Here is a 10,088-nt window from a genome sequence, read left to right on the forward strand (position 1 = left end):
TGATTCAAATAATGTTGAATGATTAAGTGTCACGCCTCAGAAGAGCTCGATGAAGATTGCTATTGTAGAGGCGTGATTAGGGTTACAGAATAAAATCCGAGTTAACTAAAATACGATGCATGCATGAATCTTAAATACTCTAACCCTAGAGATAAATACAAGTGGACATGACTAAATCGTTTACAAGATAAACTAAATTAACAAGGCCCAAAAAAGTAGTACTATAATCCCAACACTTTATGTGTTTATGAGCTAGTATGATATGTGGTAGAAGTAGGGGGTGAAATAGTCCCCGGTACCGGTCGAAAGGACCGAAGGGTTAGGCCAACACCCTGATATGCTAGGCGAGGTACCGATCGAAAGCACCAAAGGGGTAGGCCAGCACCCTGATATGCTAGGCGAGGTACCGGTCGACAGGACCGAAGGGGTAGGTCAGCACCCTGGTATAGTAGGTAGTTACCGGCTGAAAGAGACTGAAGGTTTAGTCCAGTACCCGTATATGTTAGACAGTATGTATATTGTATGGTATGTGGTATGACGGGGGAACTCACTAAGCTTTGTGCTTACAATTTTTAGTTTTGGTTCCAGGTACTTCATTTTCAAAGGAAAGGAGTCGGCGATCGCTGCGCATCACACTATGTTTTCTGCACATCAGATCTTTGGGATTACAGTCTGATATTATTTTATGATAACATGTTTTGATTATTAACACTTGGTTTTAACATGGGATGTTTTTATGGATGTTTTTATACTGTTAGTGTTATGATTTATTAAACTAAAAATGAAATTTTTCATCTTAAATTTTGGGATGTTACAAGTTGGTATCAAAGCCTTGGTTTGAGGGATTCAGGCACACTCTCGGGTATGTCTGGACTCAAACTGAGGACATGGTATGAAAATTTTCAAAAGAAACATCATTTTTATAAAAGAATTTGAAAAGAGAAAGTAACTTTGAAAAAGAACAAGGTGTGTGATGCGTGCAATCAGCCGAGCTCAAGTGAGTTTTCCCTAAGATACCCATACATGTTACGTTATGATATAATATATTTATGAGAACTGCAGGCTAGATTAGGGCTAAGGATCTAGGAAGGATGCCTTATACGCCTACTCTATGTGCTTGTAGATCTGCATGATAGTACTGATCAGTTAGTGATAGGATAGCTTGTTTAGGTTTTGCCTAATTGTATGAGCCTTCGAATGACATGCTAGTATAGATTCCCGATTAGAGGATAGAATGGTAAGAATTGTGATATGCTGGTAAGATTTTACCTATTTCCTAAATGTTGCTTGCTTTGTGCTCTGTGGGGCTCTTGGTGATGTGAATTGACTACTAACTGGATATGCGAAGTCACATGGGCACAGGTGGGATAATCTCGTAGTGAAGGACTTGGCCTTATTGCGCAACTCTTGTTTGAGTCGAACTAATCTAGGATTAGGACTTTTACTCGAAGGGGATTATCTGATCTTTGTTGCATGTGACTATATCCATGAGGTAGTTAGTTGACATTGGTTGGAGTCTTTTAGGAGTTGAGGGCTAGGTGAGGTCGAGAACCTAGGATATCCTAGGAAATGCTTTAGTGGATTCGTTTGCGCTATTAACGAGCATTTGGGGTATTAGTTTGAGAGGGTGACCTAGAGGATTCAAGATGATTCTTGAGGAAAGTATCTATAGGTGTGGAAGATAGTATTGGACCCGTACTACTGAAACCATAGGATCCATACTCGAATCGAGGAGAGTCTTGGAGAATCGAGGAAGCCTGTGGGATAAGGATTCTTTGGTATATTCGGATCACTTGAATGTCAGTTTGGTATAGTGTTGAGCACTCAAGAATGGGACTCGGATTCTGGTTCCGACTTAGGAGCAGGTCCTAAGTCATTCAATGCATGATCGTGGGAGATCATCCCATTATAGATTACTTGCAGAGTTTTGGAATGGAACTCGATGGTTTTTCGTTTAGCCAAGGAAGGGATTTAGGGAGCTCTTGATAGTCGTCTCGGGGTCTTTCGGACAAGATTTGTCACGGGGCAGTTAGGGGCTCATCTGGGGCCCAAAGCCGTGGATCCTTATGATCCTTCAGGAAGGAGGATCCCATGGTTCGTTCATATCATCAGGATCGGGAAAGGAGTTTTGCACCATGTCCTTAGGATAATCGAGGTAACTCAGGGGGAGGTGATCAGGAACTTTTCAGATGACTGCAGGTGTGTTATTTTCTGCTACTTCAAGGTGGATGCCGAGAAATTGTACCACTTTAGAATTTCTATGGAGTTTGAACGATCTCGGGTCAGTTCTCTGATATCTTCTGGGTTATCATGGATTTTTCATATGCCATTCTGCATGCCAAAAAGTCCTTTGATGAACCTACATAGGGACGCATCTTGTGGACTCGGTTCCGAGTGTACCATTACTATTTCGGTTCATTGTCAAAATCTGTTCAGAAGTATTATTTGGAAGATTCTTGTTCAGGAATTAGTAGGATAGTTCTCCAATGAAGTCAGAGTTCAATGGTTCTATAGTTGTTCGGGTATGGTCAACAATTGTCTATGGAAGAACTTTGGAGTTCAATGCACTACCGTCGCTAGGACAGGCCTGGTAGCATGAATATGATGGTGTCAGTTGCGAGTGTTTGATGCATGGGTGGTTCGGTCATTAGATGTTCAAGAGAATTGCATTTCTCGCATGGGTTGTCTTCGGTTAGAGTTCAGTGGTGCTGTGAGAGTGGAAGTGAGAACGGGGATTCGTCAGCCAGGATGAAGATTAAGGCCTCCAGTTGTCAGCATGGGAGGTGGATTGAGGTGTCAGACTAAACCAAATTTCAAGAGTACTCTTCAAGATTTCAGAGGATGGGCTATTTTAAGGTTTGACTGGTAATTGATCGTTAGCTTTGGTAAGCACAGGTTGTCAACAATGGATTATTAAGAAGCAAGAAGGATTGGGAATGCTTCAATTCTCATGTGTCGTGAAGATTTAGTCGAATCTAAGTGGGGGAGAATCGATCAGGTATTTAGGAGCACAAATAGGTATGGAACTAGGATGAGTTCCGCATCCTCGTTACGGAGGAAGGCGGTCGAGGGGCCGTCTTGGTTGAGGATTAGGTGAGTTGGGAGTTTAGAAAACGTTCCAAAATTTGGTTCACGCTTTTCCTTGTCATCGGATAGCTGGTTTCATGAACCAGCTTAGAGCTCTAGTTAGGACTCAAGTTTATTTGAGTGTTAGGTCGAGTGCATCTTCGACCGGTATGGAAAGTGTTGTAAGTCTACAGGTGTAGCCATAGCATTCACAAGGTCGGCAGATAGTGCTAGAGTGTTGTAAGTCTCCGGGTGTAGCCATAACATTCACGAGGTTGGAAGATAATGCTAGAGTGTTGTAAGTATGTGGGTGTAGCCACAACATTCACAAGATTGGAAGATATTACTAGAGTGTTGTGAGACTATGAGTGTAGCCATAGCATTCACTAGGTTGGTAGATAGCATGGGCGTGTTGTTAGAACACGGAATGAACAGTAGTACCCACCAGTTCGGGTGCAGCAGTGAGGGCGTGGCAAATCCATGGAATGGCCTACGGATTTCCCCAGATTAATTAGACCTGGTTGAGTCAGTGATAAAACCATGGGAACGCTACTACAGTTATGAGATCAACGAAGCAATGGACTACTTAAGGTCGTTTGTGATATAAGGCTACCATTGGTCATGTAGCAATCACTTTTATCCTTGGATTTGGTAACGTCAGAACTCGACATATGGACCCGATTAGTTAGATCAGAAGGTCCCTAGAGCCACAGTGGCATGATAACTAGTGGCAACTATTAACAGTGAAGAACTTTGTTCGGAAGTCGTGTGAGGTGACTACGTGGGAGTCCTTTGGCTCCACAACCGTGTCGGAACTAGGTATTTCAGATGATTGGCGAACAAATTGAGAGCAGGGAGGTCTCTGTGGATTTTAGAGAACAGCCAGGAGGCAGCATACTATTTCAGGCAGTTCAATGTTTCGGGCAGTTTCAGTGTTTTGGCAGTATTAGTATTAGTGTTTTAGAATTTCAGGTATGGATGGGTAACAGATTGTGTGGCATATGCTAAGTCACTCACAGTGTAATTCTCTGAGCCTTGGCCAAGTATAAGTGATCTTCAAGGATAACTAGGTTTGTGACTTTGTTTTCTAGAAGAAACTTCGAGTTATCAGAAGTTGAATAGTCAGTTGAGAGACAAGTGAACTAGATTCAACGATAATGATTCAGTATGGGCAATCTGTCAGGGAGTCAGACCATCTCGAGACTACAGATCTTAGACGGAGTAAACATAATCATGTTGCAAGAAATTTGTTCAGCTTTGGCCATGTTACCCTGGGAAGGCTAGGGTGTGCCCAGGGTTGTGGCCATGTTACTTAAGTGGTTTTGCATATAAGGGAGGGTAAGGAATGATTTCGAGGACAAAATCTAATTTTAGTGGGGGAGAGTTGTAAAACCTCGTTTCCAAGTCAAACCCTTAAATCTGAAGATGTGTTTAAGTATTATTTTACTCTGATATATGAATATATTTAAATAAAGAGGTTAGTGAAAAAATGCGTAATTGGCATTATAATTTGTTTTAAAGGACTAAAGAGTGCTTTCGGGGTTCGTAGTGGAAAGAATATTTGAACATATGGCTAAAGGATAATTAATCGGGCTCATTTTGTACTTCGTGGACTTGTATTGAAAATATTTTGTAGAGGAGGGGCTATTTGGGTAAATTTGAAGTTATTTTGAAAGAAAAAGAGAAGGAAGGGATGAATATGTCATAATTGAGATCTTGGTGGTTAAAAGGGTAATTTTTGGACTGGAATTGCAAAGAAATTCAAAAACGGAGGGCTGTTTGGTAAGTATTGTACCTGAATTGAAATGGATTTTACTGCTGAGGGCTAAAAGGGTAAATTATGGACTCACTTTGAATGAAAAGGGGAAGGGGGGACCAAAGGTGGCATTATGGAAAGAAGTTTATGGGGTTCGGGGTATATAACCCGTCACCCCGGAAACCTTAACCCTAAAGACACCCAGCTGCCACCACCTTATACCCACTTCGTCTCCAGCACCATTGCTACCCGACTCCAACGCATTTCCGACCAGTGAACAGCCATTAGTGACCATAGGATGGTCTCCATTCTTCTCCTTCTCTTTCTCCACCCGTCATCATCAAGCCTCAGTCGTCGCCACCATTCATGACTCTCCAGCCACCGCTATCGGCTTCAACCATTGTAGCCATCACCGCAATGTTGTTCCATTCCGTTCCGACGACGCACCGCTACCCATTTCTATTGATGACCAAGTAGTCACTGGATGCTCGGCTTCTGTTGTTGTTGTGAACCGCTGTTGTGGCCGCCTCCTTGTGTTGCTGCCGCTGTCAGTACCTCTTCCACCACCTTCTCGTGATGATGTCGTCTCCGTATGCCATCATGTGGGTGGTGGGGTTCTTTTATGAACAAAACGTAGAGTGTGTGTTGTATGTGGTGTTTTCTGGCCAGATTCCACGATAAAATCCACCACCACCACCATGAGGTGGTGGCTGTCACCTTAGACCACCGCCAACCACCACAAGGGTGACTGTGTATGTGTTTATCTTAGTGTGTGTGTGTGTGAATGTGTGTGTTATTTGGGATTTTGTGTTGTATGATTGTAATGGGTGACAGAATAATCAAGAAACTAATTGTAACACCGTAAATTTCAAACAATTTTTCGCATTTTATAAAAACATAATTCATTTAATATTCATAAAAACATCAATGTTTGAAACTCAATCCATGACAAATAAAAATCCCAACATCTCATAACATAAAAATCCAGTGTGTGTACTGATCAAGTCGGCGCCTTCCCACGGTCATCACTAGTACCTGAAACAAATAACACCAAACACTGTAAGCACAAAGCTTAGTGAGTTCCCCAAAATACCACACATAGCACATATTAGCCACTCGAGGCTATAACTCTGTGGGTCTGTGGACCCTACTCTGTGAACCCTCTGGTTCTAACTCTGTGAACCTTCCAGTTCCAATTGTATAAGCATGCACAGCATAAATCACATAGAAATAATGCAGTACAACACATAACATACATATAGCATACAAATACTCTGTCACATAACTCTGATAACCTACTCAAGGTAAAGTATAGTGAGAATACTCACCTCGCGTATCTCGATAACTCGCAAATCCCTGAAATCACTAGCGCTCGATCTCCCGAGCTACAATCCTGCTATAACACAATATATCTCTAATTAACACTTTCACAACTAAGGTTGACTAACCCTATCAAGTCAACACTGGTCAACTCTGGTCAATGTCAATGGTCAACTTTGACTGGACTCGGCGACTGCACTAGAGCGACTCGGCGAGTATATACGTGTTCACTGACTCCCTCGGATCCTCTCTTGACACGTCGAGTACTTCCCTAACTCGATGAGTTCCACCTGGCATGAATCATGGGGCCACCACGACTCAACTCGCCGAGTCTCAAGAACGACTCGGCGAGTTCCGGCTTGACTCAGCCCCCCCCCCCCTTTGACTCTCCCTGACTCGCTGGGTCATCCCCCAACCCGACAAGTCTACCCGCTGGACAATTTACGTGAAACCCAAACCCTACTCGCCGAGTCTCAAGAACAACTCGGCGAGTTCATGTCATGCACAAACTGTATTGACCTCCTGAGGTCAGATCTGTTTCCCCAAACCATAGATTTGGCCTTCCCAAGCATGAATGTCACGTAAAGTTCGAAACTTGATGCTTGTATAACCACAACAAGGCATCAAAAGGAGATTTGGTCCCAAAAATGACAACCTAAGTCCAATAACTCCATACTAACCCAAAAAGCTCCAAGGGTTAAGGTCTCTGGACCTCTTTTAGTCCAGATCCAAGGCACAAACTCGAAGAGGGACCATTTGCTTCACATAATCACTCTCCAAAGGGGTTAGAAAACCCTAACTCTAAAGATCAACCCTAAAACTGAAAGAGGTTCGAACTATTACCTCAAAATGAAGCCTCTGGACTCTGGATCTGCTTGAATCTCACCTCCTCCTTGCTCTTGTCACCCTCTTCTTGCTAAACAAAGGATACAAAGATCCAAAAGTGACTTCTTCTCTCTCAAAGCGATTTATCTCTCTTAGGGTTCTCTCAAGGGACCGGTAGCCGCAATGGGAGGCTATAAGTGCCCTTAAATAGGCTCCAAACCCGGTGAATTAGGGTTTCATTAAACAGCGTGGACTCGCCGAGTCCACTTTTGGATTCGCCAAGTCTAGACGCAAACCCGTACCCATAACCACAATCATACTCGGCGAGTTTGGGCTCCAACTCGCCGAGTCTCCTCACAAATCACCAAAAAATACAATAATAAATAATACCTGGGAAATCGGGATGTTACAATTCTCCCCCACTAGAACTAGACTTCGCCCTCGAATTCTCGCTCCGCAAATAACTCCGGATGCTGCTGACGCATCTCACGCTCTAGCACCCAAGTCATCTCGGACCCCTTCCGATGTTGCCATTGAACCAAAACCAAGGGTACCACCGGTCTCTCAGCACATTGATTTTATGATCTTTGAGTGCCACCGGTCTCTCAGCATAATTCAGGCTCGCATCCACCTGAATATCCTCTAATGGAACCACTGCTGACTCATCGGCTATACACTTCCGCAATTGCGACACGTGGAAAGTGTCGTGAATCTGACCCAACTCTCCTAGAAACTCCAAGCGATAGGCTACCCTACCTACCCTCGCGACCACCCAGAATGGACCAATATATTGGGGCCCCAACTTGCCCCTCTTCCTGAATCGAATCACTCCTTTCCAAGGAGAGACCTTCAGGAGCACAAAGTCGCCGACCTGAAACTCAACCTCGGACTGGCGTATGTCCGCATAACTCTTCTAACGACTCTGAGTGGTCAACAATCTCTGTCTGACCTGCTGGATCTGCTATGTCGTCTGAAGCACGATCTCTGTAATGCCCATAACACGCTGTCCAACCTCTCCCCAGCAAATGGGGGTCCGACACCTCCTCCCATACAACAGCTCAAAGGGTGGCATACCAATGCTCGAATGATGGCTGTTGTTGTAGGAAAACTCTATCAAGGGCAAATACGTATCCCAACTCCCCCCGAAATCCAACACACATGTCCGGAGCATGTCCTCGAGCGTCTGGATCGTCCGCTCACTCTGTCCGTCTGTCTGGGGGTGATATGCGGTACTAAAATGCAGCCTAGAACCCAACTCCTCGTGAAACTTCTTCCAGAATCTGGAAGTGAAACGTACATCCCGGTCTGAGACAATCGAGATTGGCACCCCATGCCGAGATACCACTTCCCTCACGTACATCTTTGCTAACTTCTCTGCGGAGGAGCTCTCACTGATAGCAAGGAAGTGGGCGCTCTTTGTCAACCTGTCCACAATCACCCAAATTGCATCGACTCCCCTAGCAGTCCTTGGCAATTTGGTGATAAAATCCATGGAAATTTGTTCCCACTTCCATTCGGGAACCTCCAACGGTTGCAACTTACCATGCAGTCTCTGGTGCTCGGCCTTAACCCTACGGCAGGTTAAGCACCCCTCAACAAACCACGCAACATCCCTCTTCATACAGGGCCACCAATACTCTCTCCTCAGGTCCAAATACATCTTAGTGTCCCCAGGATGGATCGAGAATTTCGACCGATGAGCCTCTTCCATCAAAATGGTACGCGTCCCTCCCACAAATGGTACCCATATACGCCCTTGAAATGTCATAAGCCCCCGACTATCAGTAACGAACTCCGATACCAACCCAACAACTCGCTCTCTCTTCTGGTTCTCCGATCTCACGGCCTCAGCCTGTGCTCCACGAATGGTGTCCAACACCGGAGCCATCACGGTCAATCGCAAACATACATCTCGCAATGGGGCGCTCTCCGCACTGCGACTCAGGGCGTCACATTAGCCTTGCCCGGATGGTACAGGATCTCACAATCATAATCGTTGACCACATCTGTGACAACCCGAAATTTCCGTTCTGAACAAACCATTTGAAGCCGATATAAGTAAAACAGTTACAGTGAAAACTCAAATTTCGAGTATAAGTTTAGCAGTTTTCAGGATTTTACACTTAAGGAGATATTAGGATAGTGGATGCACTAGGGTTTTGTGCAACACTGTTATTCCAATACTCTAGGACATTAGAGTTAGTTCCAGGAATAAAAATATTTTCTACCAAAAATATCTCCGGACTATAAATAGAATTCTGAACCAAATTGGTTCATTTATTGGATTCCATTTAGAGAAAAGTCAAAATTCTCTCTCACGGATCTTCGCGTTTTTATCCCAAATTGTGAGTACTTCGATCTAGTTATGTTATATAGCTTAGATTGTGTTTAGAAACACCAATTACATATCAAATCTGTGAGACTCGGGAGTTTACCGCCCAAGAACGTTCTTGGAGAGTAAACTCCAACATGTGGCTTAAATGCTACTTAGTCCTTTCCCCGTGATTTGTAACTACCTTAGTCTTGTATGCTAGTGTGTATATGACTAGAAAACATCAAAATCGGGTTAATACCCCAAGATTTGGGAGTTTACCGCCCAAGAACACTTGGGGAGTAAACTCCATTTTAAGGTCCTAAAGGGTTCCAATGAACCTCAAAGCTTTAGAACTCGAACTAGAACCCACCATTGCATGTTTAGGACACCAAAACAATTAAGATTCAAGGGTAAAAGAGAGTTCACGGCCAAGGAGGTTCTTGGGCCGTGAACTCCATGTTTAAGGGTCAAAATGCCTTGAAAACCTTCCTTATGCCAAGAGACAAATTAGGACAAGTACCCTACTGTGTTTGGGGCTAGCAAACACCACTAAAACACCAAGAAAAGGGAGTTTATGGCCCAAGATATTTTAGGGCCGTGAACTCCAATATATGGTGCCAAATGGTGCCATAATTCCTCCTAAAGCCTTGAAAAATTGCCTAGAACATATCCTATGTGAGTATGGGACTTGAAAGCATCATAAACACCCTCCCAAGGGAGTTTACGACCGTAAACTCCAAGGGTATATGGTCCCTGGGCCGTAAAATCCTTAAAGGAGTTAATATGACACCCAAACACTTGATTTAG

Source organism: Lactuca serriola, chromosome 5 (assembly GCF_051521515.1).
Source record: "Lactuca serriola cultivar US96UC23 chromosome 5, Lser_US96UC23_V15, whole genome shotgun sequence".
Lineage (NCBI taxonomy): Eukaryota > Viridiplantae > Streptophyta > Magnoliopsida > Asterales > Asteraceae > Lactuca > Lactuca serriola.